This window comes from Schistocerca americana, chromosome 4, assembly GCF_021461395.2.
Source record: "Schistocerca americana isolate TAMUIC-IGC-003095 chromosome 4, iqSchAmer2.1, whole genome shotgun sequence".
NCBI lineage: Eukaryota > Metazoa > Arthropoda > Insecta > Orthoptera > Acrididae > Schistocerca > Schistocerca americana.
In genome coordinates this window covers 399972802-399985752 of record NC_060122.1, presented here as the reverse complement: position 1 = coordinate 399985752, position 12951 = coordinate 399972802, and the positions used below count along the sequence as shown (strand labels likewise).

The following is a 12951-nucleotide window of genomic DNA, read 5'->3' as shown; positions in this document are numbered from 1 at the left end:
GGTTTATGATGTATATAATGCAGGCTACATTAGTAGTGAATGATGGATAATTTAAATCATTTCTCCTCCTAGTATTATACAAGGTCTTTCAAACAGATGGACCCAATTTAATTAATTTTCAATGCACAATACGTAAATGGAACATGAACAGTCTACATACCTAGCGAATGTTATTCCTCTCGTTTGTATTTTTCCATATCTCAGTTGATAGGGATAGGAGGGTTAATAAGGTAAGTAAATCAATAAGGAATGATAATAACAAGGTAGGCAAACTAATTTCCCAAACGCCGTGAGTTAGGAAAGTATTAAACTTTTAAGCCTTGTTACATGAAAACAACTCCGAGTAAAAGGGCTGTGACTTCCTCACGAGGGATCACAGATAGCCAACTGTGCGACGCTTGTTTACAGTGAGGCACGGGTAGAATGAACGCGGGGAGAGTTATGTTGTCCCGGTTGCCTCTTCGTCATATCATAGGGAAGGAACAGTGTAGCTTCCGAAAGATTGCATTCATTAGATGCTCTTGGTGCCGTGAGTACATTTGTTTCGAATGTTTATATGACAAGTACTATCCATCTAGTTGTTCGAAGAAAAGTGAGGACACGTAACAGTGACTGGAAGAGGCATTGTAAAGTGATCTGGAGTAACATTTTAGTTGTTTACTATCCCAAGAGGTTTGAGAAATTTATTTGCCTACCTTATTATCATTCTTTGTTGATTTACTTACTTTATTAAACCTCCTATCCCTATCAATTGAGATATGGAAAAATACAAACCAAAAGAATAACATCCACTACGTTTCTTCGAGATTCCCAGCCAGTTACCTTGGCCGTTGCGCTATCGGCAATAGGCGTTAACCATGTGGGTAGAGACGCGGCAGTTGAAAAAGTTTCTTACCTCAATTTCTGGAAAAGTATACGTTTTAAGACCCCATACCTGGTGACGAAAAATGCTCTATTTACAGTTATCTGTCGATTCCGCCAACTTTGAGTCGATCGTTCATCATAACCTTTTGGGGTGATTTTCTCAAAAACGCAGGGGTGTTGACCCAAAATATCTTAAGAGTCCTTCGTTTTAGGTTGTACACAAGCGATCTGCCAAATCTGAGCCGAATCGGTTGGCCGTGTCTGAGGCCTTCCCCTTGTTAGTGGAAAAGTGAATAGACACAGTGTTTGAATATGGAGCCAGCAGAATCCCCACACAACATTGCAGCATGAAAGAGAGACGCAGCAAAGCTAAAAGTGTTGGTGCCTTATCATGGACAAAAGTTTATGGACTGTTCTTTTTCACAGACAGCACTGTAAGTGGAATAATGTACTTGGACACATTGGCACAATGTTTTTTCCTAAACTTACCAAAGATTCAAAGATTTGATTTTCCAGCAGGATGGCCCTCTGCCCCACTGACACCATCATGACAGAAGATTTTTAAATCAATTTGTTCCTCAGCAATGGATAGGTCACATGGGAAATCAAGATCTGGCTCTACACTTCTGGCCATCAAGATCTCCTGATCTCATATCCTATGACTATTTCTTCTCAGGCTCTGTTAAGGAGGCTGTTAATGTCCCATCTCTACCAATAACTGTGGTTAACCTGCTGAATCACGTCGCTGCTGCTGTGAACACCGTAACAAAAGACGTGCTTCATGTGTGGAACAAGTTTGACTACCACTTTCATGTTTGCCATGCAGCAAAAGCAGGGACACCCTAAACCCTGTATTTATGACTGGTGCTATTATTTTCGAAGTAATGTAAATAATGTAGAGGATTCACGAAACAAGACTGAGGGAAAAAGTGGACATTCAGTTCAAAGATGAGCAGGATGGCTTTCATCACGGTAGAACAACCCAATCTTTGGTGTGGGACAGTTGATTGAAAGGCACAGAGTATGAGAAAGATGTAGTAATGACAGTTCTTGAAAGGCATAAAATTGTGCCACAGACAAAAAGATATCAGAAATCTTGGGAGAAAAAGGGAGACGAAAACAAACGATTGAAATTCTTCATGCAAGGTATGACAAAAGATTTAGTTGTGTCCATACCCAAGCTGGAAGAACTTCTTGGTTTGGAAATGTTATGGGGCCGACAAGAAAACGCCAACAACCCAGTCTCATATTTTAAGGAGAAAGAAAGCGCACTTGCAACATATTAGCTCCAACGATCGATCGTGTACAAAAATTTGGGCCATAATTCTGAAAGTACACAGTTATAACCTTCTGAATGCACAGCTTTTAAACATCACACATGCCTACTGTTTGGCACTACCTCCACCCCACCACAGCCGCCTAACGCTGAAGCACGAAGTACTGTACAGTGGAATGAGTAAGAGGTTAGTGGTCACAATATCGATGAAAAAAAGGAACTGTGCTTTTCTCCTAGTGTCAAGCTGTGCAATTTCTAACCTGTAGTCAGGACCAGAGATCTCTCTGCTTTGAACACTTTCACGTTGTGAGTCACAATGCAATGTAAATTAGTGAAACGAATGAATGTGTCATTACAGAAATAGTGCGCAGTTATTTAATTATTAACATCGCTGTTGTGCATTATTTTCTTTAGACTGGAAAGTTGACACTATTAACACCAAGCCTGAGCATAGCTTGAGCCACAACTTTATGTTAAAAGGTCCATGCCTGTGTATAGGTCAGGTCAAGATTTTTGCAATGCACCACCCAGAAACAGGGTTCATTTCATACGAGAACAACATATGAACATCTCATGATGTGCCCCTTGATTGGTGCTGCCTTCTGTTGTCAATTTCCAGAATTATTTCGAAAGAAACATTAGCAAACGTAACAGCTGCTGTTGTGAATGGCTGATAGTACTGACATAATTTCACGTGTGTAATCTTTAGGTTTCAAAGTTGCTCTAATTCTACAACAACATCCTTGAGTGAGCATGAAATTTAGGGAGTTTAAGAGGAAGAAATTGCTCAATAATTCAGCTCACACTTTTTTCTTGGGAGGATATGTGCACTTTCTACCATCATCATTTCAAAATTTGGAATCTATCATAGAACTAAAGAAAATACAAAAAACAAATCTTTAAGGTTGGCCATTTTAGTACTATTGCTCTTGAAGATATATCAACAACATACGTGCCAGTGACACTTTTAAAAAATGGTGTAAATGGCTGGAATCCCAGGCCATGTATGTGCATGAGGTTGACATATCAGGTAGTCTTTCCATCTCTAACAAGATTTCGAAACATGTTCAGCAGAAGTAACTCTCTCACCCATGCATTTCCCTCATCATAAACATCCCGTGAATAAGACTGATCTGGTTGTCATCATGCTGTACAGTACTTCATACTCAGGCATTTAGCGGCTGCCCGGAGGCACAGCGAGTGAAATAGAAGTATATGCGAGGTTTAAAAGCTGTACATTCTAAAGGTCATACCTGCCTACTATCAAAATTATGGCAAAAATTTTTGAGCAGTATTAACAACCAGGGCTGATATCTTGCAAGTGTGTTTTGCAACAATATGCCTAGATGTTCAAGTGACATTACTGTCAAGCAGCACACACTAATGATGTATTTGAACATTACACGTTTGTTTTTCCTACTCATCTGCATTAACTTACATTTTTCTTCATTTAGTCAGTTACCATTCATCACACAACTAGAAATTTTGTCTAAGTCATCTTGCACCCACCTAACATCGCCTAACAACACTTCCCCATACACTACAGCATCATCAGTAAACAGCCACAGATTGCTGCTCACCCTGTCCACCAAATCATTATGTAGACTGATAAGCCAGAATGCTATGGCCACCGACCTATTATCAACATAAAACAGTCCAGACAATAGCAGCATCACCTGGAGAGGAATGACTGCTAGTCACACGCATGCACAGGGCTTTTAATGTCAGTAAGCGTGATGTCCATGTGGAGTGTGGGAAGTCATAGGTTGGGCAGACTGGTAAAACAGGACAGGCGGCAAACTGTGGCAGAACTAACACCAGACTTTAATACTGGACAGAGTACAGAGTGTCTGAACAACACTGTGCACCAAACATTCTTCATGATGGGCCTCTGCAGCCATCAACCCATGCATGTGCCAATGCTAACACAACAACATTGGCAACTATGACTGAAATGGGTATCCCTGTACTGCAGGACAGGGACAATCACTGGGGAACATTTACGTGGGCATCCATGGGTCTAGTGGAGTTTGTACAAGGCAACACAATAGCTAGGGAGTATCATACACTAGCTGCAGACACACACACCACTTCATAACAATCATGTTTCCTGATGGCAGATGCATTTTTCAACAAGATAATGCACCTTGTCACAAAGCCAGGAATGTGATGGAGTGCTCTGAGGAACACACAGTGGCGAGTTCCAATATGCAGGGAGAGTCAAGAGGAAAGGTACATGCTTTGAGGGGTATTAGTGATTCTGAACAAAAAACTTAATATGGATGTATTCCGAGTGGTTTCCAAGATAGAACACATTTAATATCACTTTTGGACATTTTTCTTGAATAACTCAAAAACTGCACCTTCCGCATGTGTCACAGTACAAAATTAAACTATATTAAATTTCCTACAAAAAAGGTCACTCATTTTTTCTCTAGACCTAATAGTTTTTGCGAGGAGAGCACGAGAATGTTGAAAAACTCACTCAACGCACGTGCACTGTAGCTTACGTAGTTTTTGTAAGCCAATTTGAGGTAGTTTCCCAACTTGATAGACCGCAAGTATCCTGTATCAAACTGCTTGTCTCAACTTGCTACCTCAATATGCTACCACAAATTGGCCTACAAAAACTAAGTATGTCACAGCACATGTGCAGCGAGATAGTTTTTCAACATTCTCGCGCTCTCTTTGCACAAACCATTAGTTCTAGAGAAAAAAAAATGAATAGCACCTTTTTTTTGTAAATTTAATTTTGTACTGCGACACTTTTTACTGGAGGGTGCGGTTTTTGAGTTATTCAAGAAAAATGTACAAAAGAGATATTAAACGTGTTCCGTCTTGTAAACCATTCGGAACAATGCGTATGTCCATATGAAGTTTTTTTGTTTAGAATCACTAATACTATCACCCCTCCTGACTCACCCTCTATATAGAAAATAATAGTGGTTCTACCACGCTTTCCTGGGGATATATGACATATACAACATAAGAACCTTTTATATATACTTAGGCGTAGCATGCATCAAAGATCTTATGAAATTAAGAGTAATGTAATGCTTACAATGCAGGGTACTATGATACACACATAATTCATAAACTCATGAGTACATCACAAATACAAAAATGAATAATAATTAAAAGAAGTATTTTGCTGTTGATGTCAAATGAATCAGGGTGTGGAAATAAGGTATCACTGCAGTCTTAGTGTAATTTATGTCAACTTCCTTCAGAAATAGTCCAGTTATATATTCGCAGAAATGGTGTCTACTCCTACAGTGATGGCACATTGATGTAAAGATTACAATTGATAAAAAAGAAAATAAAAGGAGTATTTTATATGTACTTTTATTAAAAATGTTTTATACATGAATTGCATTTTATCTTGGTATCCTGCATTATGTAGGGCTTGTTTTACAGTTCCCTTTAACATAATTGTTAATTGTCATCCTCTGCTTGTGGCGAAACGGACTAATAAGCTCAAATACTATTTCATAATTCTGTAAATGTCAACTATGTATCTTTCCCCTAAAGCAAATTCTATTGCATATATTATACGGCATAAATTTGTTAATCTATGTTATGTGTTATGTCATTGTTACATTACAAAATGTTTCCCATTTTTATCTAATTGTATGGTGCATCTCTTTTTTGTGTAACCCTTACCATTATGATTACTTGGTGAATACCACTTTGATGATACATCTCTTCTGCTAAATCTAAGTTTAAACAAATGTGTGTGTCTCTTACATCAGTTGTAATTGACATGTAGTGCAGATGGCAGTACCTCTCAGCACTAGCTTCCATTATATACGTTAGAGAAGTGGTATTCATAATTATATTTTGACTTTGGATTGGGATTTTGTGAGTTGTTATTTTACAGCATACTGTACAGGCCTAATGTGCAGAGTGGTGTTAGGATTGTATGATGTAACTATCTCTACATGATTTTATGGGTATGTAATTTTTGTTAGCTAGCTGGGGTCGACAGAAGCGTCCGATCCCACGCGTCGGCTTTGACCCGTGACTTAAGGGTGTTGTCATGAGTGACGTCATGACGGCACGGAGTTTGGTTTGAGTGTGGCTGTCTCCAGTTCTGTTTTATCTTATTTTATTTACTTTTCTGATCTGTTCGTTCTATCTCGTGAGATTTTTTTTTTTTTTTTATTTAAAAACACTTATTACTTATTTTAATTATCTGTTTCCTCGAATTTCTGTTTTAGTTTATTATATTTATCTTTCTGATCTGTTCGTTCTATCCCGTAAGATTTTTTTTTTTTAAAAAGACAAAAAACACTAATCAGCTACTGAAGCATCTTTATCTTCTATGGGTTGCAGGGGTTACGACCCCTGGGGAGGTGGGTGGGTATTCACGCATGGCTGTTTTCACTTACACGTTGTAGCTACGCAAGGCATCCAAATTTGTTTATATTTAGTTTGCCCCCCACCCAAAACACCCCATTTCCCGCGCTTGTCCCGTTAGTGTCATTAGGCTTCTTGTGGAAAGTGTGTGTGTTTGTTTTTGTTTCCGCCATATTTGTGACGTCATGGGTCAAAGCAGACGGGTGGGATCGGACGCTTCCGTATTTCCGCTAGCTGTTGTGTATCCCCTACCACATTTTTATATGTCTGTAAGCTTGTAACCTCTGCACATTTTCTTTTTATAGATCTGAAGACGGTAATACATGTTGTCGAAAGTAGTAATCCACTAACTGTGTTAACATAGTGAGATCTTTGCAAATATATTGGTTTCCACAAGAAGACTACAGGACAAACGTGAGCAAATTATTCATCAACTAACTGGGCGCATTGATCATCTTTGCCCATTTTTTTTCACATTAGTTATGTTGCTTACAGTGTGAATTATTGTGTGTTACATCAATTACATCCAAAGTCAACTCTGAAACACACCACTGCTCCTCACCCTGTACTATCCAGCTGGTTATTTTTATCCAATAAGTCAAGCAAAACATTTATAAAACTATACACAAACCTGTATCAGCTATCAAAGTAAGGCTCTATCTTATACAAATACCAGATGTATGCGGAATTTTTGTTCTTACGTCCAAGCAGTCTGATAAATAGTAGGAGTGGCTAATGAGGTGTTCTTTTAATTTGTTTTTAAATATTTGGGCATTCTGAAAAAGCTGCCTGATCTCATTTCCACTAACGACCTGTTTACAGACTTCTGGGCCACAATACAAAACCCCATTTTGAACCCGGGAAAGGAATGCACAACCAATCTGTAAATTATTTCTACTTGTAATACTGTGGTAGTCAATTGCCTACTTCACCCCAAGTGTACTCTTGTTATTAACAACAAATACCAGTAGGAGATATACCCACGGACTTGTAAGTTTAAAATTCCTTCCTGCCCGTATGAGGTTTCTACAAGATACCTACAGGCATATCTAGGCACATTCAATAAAGTAAATTAAAGGCCACAGAATAAATGTGGATTAAGCGTTACAAATATTTTCTTAAGCAATTCACAAAACAGAAACAAATAAATAAGTCCACAGTGAGAATCATCTTTAGCAACTGTACGTACAGGCAGTATAATTCAGATGTAGAGAAATGTTCAGTATGAGTGTCAACTTTAATAGCAACATAGCACACATGCAATTAATGCCCTAAACAATAACTATAACATGATGCTACTGGCGATTTTTTCAAATGGACTAAACTATAGATCAGTCTGTAACCAAAAGTACTATTTTTTTAGTAACACAATTGATTGGATTTGCCAACTCACAACCAAACTGTTACCCTTAAACCTAACATATACTTCGGGCTATGATACAGATCAATCTCTCACCACAATCAGGTCTGCTTTCACTTTTGTTGTATTCACCAACTAACGAGAAAACTGAATACACGTATACACCAAAAGGTGACATGACAGCTGCCATTAACATTCATCACTGACCAAAGCTGAAGACCTACTGAACATTCCTCTTGACTCCAAATTCTTATAAATGCGAAGAGAGCAATAGAATTTATCACCTGGACTAAAGAGGGCAAAAACATACATGTAAACAGACACATGATCTTTTCAGACAAGGTGTTCTGAAATGAAACAGTCAGTTGAAGGAGACCATGGGTGTAAGTGAAGACATTTCTACCACAATGACTGTGTATGGAGTTAGAAAGAATGGGGTAGGTTACGACAGTCGAGCAGCTCCTCATAAACCACACATTTCTGTAGCCAATAGTAAGCAACACTTAAGGTGGCGTACAGAACAACACCAATGACAATGGTAATGATGATTTGGTGAGATGAATCTAACTGTACCCTGTGTCAATCCGATGCAAGGGTTTGGGTTTGGCAAATCCCTGGAGAACGTTACCTGCCATCATATGCAGTGCAAGCAGTGGAGTACAGAGGCTGTGTTGTTACTTTATGCAAGTGTTTTTCTTGGTTCGGGTGCAGTCCCTTTATTGGAGTCAAAGAAACATTCAATGTGGGAGGATAAGAACACATTTTCTACAGCATTACAACACTGTGTACTGCTTATAGCAGAGGAACAGTTCGGAGACAACTGCATCAGCACAACAGTGCACTGTCATAAAACACTTTCTGTGAGGACAATAAAATCTCCCAAGCTGAGCCCACTGAAACAGCTTTGGGATAGTTTGAACACATACTTCACTCCAGATCCCAAACATCCTACCTTCTCTGGTTACAGCTCTTGAGAAATAATGAGTTGCCATTCCTCATCACAGACATTCAGATACCTCATTGAAAGTGATCCTGACAGAGTTCAAGCAGTCACAAATGTTATGGATGGGCACACGCCACATTAATGTCTGCCAATTGGTGTCCAGATATTTTTGAACAGATAGTGTAATAAGACTGACAGGTAGGACATGTAACCACAAAAATCTTATAAATTATGGAAACAAATCTAGAAATGGCAAAAAATATATCAAGACACTTGGATAAGGTTTGCAGCATGAGAACATTAACACAGTGCTAGTTAAATAAAATGGAAGGAAGAACACCATTGTTTCATACTTTGACTCTGAGATCATAACAACTTGTCTGATGAAGACTGTAGGAAGTCCACCGAGACCTTGCTGAAGAAATTGTTCTAGCAGTTACACAAAATGAATCAAGAAAACCCCACAACAGTACAGCCATGGGAAGCACTGAACGCAGCTTCTCTTTAATATTAGTTAAGTATCTACACTGCAGCTTCTCCTCCCCCCCCCCCCTCTATCTCTCTCTCTCTCTCACACACACACACACACACACACACACACACACACACACACAGAGAGAGAGAGAGAGAGACATTAAAAAAGCTTTCATACTGTAACCTGTTAGTTAAGGATATCATGGTTTTCACATTACTTCTCCGTAGTTTAAAATTTGGTAGGCTAATGGTTGTCAACGATAAAATACCTACTGACTAGAATATCGCAAAGCACGGATAAATAGTGAAAAATTTCATTGGTTGTGGTGTGAAACTGGGTATTCAAATATACCTTTGAAGTCCAACAGTCAGTCTGATAAGCAGACATAAAGAAATTTTTACAAATCATCATCTGTTGTGATACACGCCTACAAAATAACTTCACGGGCTGCGAGATGCTGTCAGACGCACGATACAACTTTCAAGCTTAAAATCTGTTTGTAATTTTGAGCCTAATTCTACGGGCACGCTGGTATCTGAGCAATTTTAAGGTGAACTTCCATACATTTAAAACCGCTTGATTATAAGGGCATTTAGCAAATGCGGCTCAATTGTTTACACGAGCGCGTACAAAGCAACGCCTGACATTACATTTGTCGCTGCCTAAGACAATAGTTAATTAAAATGCACAACCAAAAATTTACTTCTAAACCACTAGTAGGTCTTAATTCCGAAAATTACCTCCAGTTGCTGCTTGCTGCGGTCTACGTACTCAATTCATTTTCTCACCTCAGCTACGATCACAATACTCCCTTATATAGCATGATTATGAAGTTCGTCGGCATAGTACTACTAGATCTGAACTGATTCGGAGATATACAGAATTCTTGAAATACTCAGATATCCACATTGCACTTATCGTTCAGTTAACCGTTTTCAAACTTCCATGCACGCTACCCAAACCTGCGTACCACAGCTAACCCAATCGCTGATTGGTCCTCACTAGCAGAACATATGACGCTCGCCATGGAGATCTTCGGCTGCTATATTACAGCGGAAAACGAAGATATAAAAACATGGTACAACACAATCCTCCTGGCGCTTCACAAATAATGTAGAAACACAAAAGGGAGTGTTGGATAATGTTGCATTACAGTGACAAATCCTTCCCGCAAAACCCACCTTGATGTAGATAAACCAATGACGAATAATTACACTGCCACCGGCACTAACCCAGTTGTGGCTTGTTTATTTAGACCTACCTACCTACCTCCCACGTTGCTCGTTATTTGCTGGTCTTCTCTACGCGTTATCCGACTTCAAAATTCTGATGTTACTGGAATAATAATTTTCCAATGCGTGATTACATAACTTAAATTTTACTTTTCTCTACCCTACACAAAACTTATTAACGTTCTCTATCAGCCTCAATCTCTTCTGCAAAAAGTGTTTTACGACCATAGCATGGGTCCCTGACCGATTTATTACCGCCATCAATTCTTACAACTGATCTTTACAAATGTCTTTCTACAATCTACGAAAAGGAATAGAATTTCTAATGTGCTAACATCAAATTGCCATCACTAAAACGCTCACAAAATAGCAGTCCAACAGCAAAGGTGAACAATGCATATTAACAGGCTACAGATTATGGCTGTAGATGTTTCCTAGAATTTAATGTAAATAATAATATTGTGTCAATAAGTCAGACCTGATATGATTTCATCGTGGAGCAAATGATTGTAAATATTTTCTGTCCTCATAACTGAAATTTTAAACTCTTCCCCGCAATACAATAGTAGCCCCAGGACAATCTGAACTTTTTATGTTCCACAGTTTTCTGGAGAATGTGGTTTCATCTAATTCGTATATCGTACAGAAGCGTAGGCTGCAGCATGTCGAATTTATTGTCAATGATAATACAGAGCACTGCGTAAAGTTACAATGTTTTGTTGCTTCTTTTGTATTTGTACGATAAATATGAGTTTCATCAGAAATAACGTTCCACTGAAGTTTTAAATGGATGCCTGTGCATGGAATTTTCATGTGGTAAATATTTTTAAAAAGTTCTCCTTTCAGCCATTAATCATAATCTTTGGTCGGTAATGAAACAAGACAAGAGAATTGATTAATGATTATTGAGAGGTGGATGTCTTGCACGAAGTCAAAGTATTAGAGCAATTTGGAATATTTCTGCATGATGATGACCTCCAGGAACTTATCATCTGCCACTGAGTATCCTCCAGACAAATACTGCCTGGTAGTATATGGTCTGCAGCTGATTCCTTATTGCAATAATCGGAATGTTCGATAAGGCTTTGTCTAGTGACGTAGGATACATATGACAAATGCCGTAGACTATATGGTGACTAGCGAGGATAATGTGATGTTGTTGGCGACTTTTTTCGAACGGTTTTTTAGCATCACATTCTTTGGCTTCGCCAACTCACAACCAAATTTCTCGCTTGCAACCTGATCTATACCTTGGGCCAACTGCAGATCCGTGTGTCACCACAACCGTTTTTTCTTACAAATTCGTTGGCATCGCCGACTCCTGTCCATTTCGAACATGGGGTGTTGGAAGAATGATTGCTTCAGTGCATCTCTGTATGCGGTAATTAATCTAACCGCGTATTTGTTGTTCCTGCAGGAGTGACATATGGAAGGCAATAGTGTATTTCCAGACTCATCGTTTCATATTGGTTCTTGACACTTATTAAGTAGATTTTCACAATATTATTGGTGTCCATCTTCAAGAATCTACCCGTTCAGGTTCCTCAGCATATCCATGGCACTTTCCTTTGAGTTAAGTAAACCTATCACCATTCATGTTGTGCTTTGTGTGTGTTCAGTATCATCTGTTAGACCCTATATGGCATGCGTCTCATACATTTGAGCAATATTCTAGGAAGGGTCAAATGAATGTTAAGCTCCTGTGTCATCCATGAGTGTCTGGATTTCAGCTTGTGCCACTGACTGCCTTTACATCCAGAGAGGGAGAGACATACAGAGTGAACATAGTTAAACCTAAATTACTGTATGCATGAAAAAAGTACACAACTTAAGAAAATATGTAAATGGTCAGCATGTTGCCATATTTCACTGAGAAAGTGTACTATACAACCTCTGACAATAAAGTTCGGCGAATAGTTGTGTAACATTAACGTGGATGAACTATGAAGTACAATTACCTTACTGTCCTCTGAAATAGTCATCTCCCATAACTATACACTGCTGAGCTCTGTGATACATGTCCTGGAAACTTTGCATGAAGTCTTCCTTTGGGATGGTTTTCAAAAGCCGCATCGCATTTTGTTGGATGTCAGGAATATTGACATATCTCTTTCCTTTCAAAGTGAGTTTTAGTGAAGGGATTAGGAAGAATTCTGGAGGATTGAGATATGGTGAGTATGGTGGATGTCGAAGTTGCACCACCCCCTTTTTTTCCAGGAACTGTTTGATGATATTGACTGTGTGTGAGCAAGTGGTGTTGTGAATAAAAAGCGAGGAACTTGTTGTGCATACTGGGGTCATACCCTGCATAGATGTTGTGTGAAATGGGTCAAAATTTCAATGTACCATGCAGCGTTCAGCGTCGTTCCCTCAGGTAGAAATTCTTTGTGGTTAATGCCTCGAATATCGAAAAAGATGATGAGCATCGTTTTGATGTGTGAT

At 38.8% G+C, this 12951-nt stretch overlaps 1 protein-coding gene across 4 annotated transcripts in view; it reads right to left on the bottom strand.

Annotated features, from left to right (window-relative positions):
* LOC124612962 (rho GTPase-activating protein 19) overlaps positions 1-10518 on the bottom strand; it is a 142456-nt gene extending 131938 nt beyond the window's left edge. For 3 of the 4 annotated variants that reach the window (XM_047141486.1, XM_047141488.1, XM_047141490.1), the window contains exon 1: positions 10018-10251. The gene's annotated coding sequence lies outside the window, so the exon portion shown is untranslated. Of the gene's footprint in view, positions 1-10017; positions 10252-10458 lie in introns of those variants that run through there. The other variant, XM_047141487.1, reaches the window with a different exon arrangement.
* Between the last annotated feature and the right edge of the window lie 2433 nt (positions 10519-12951).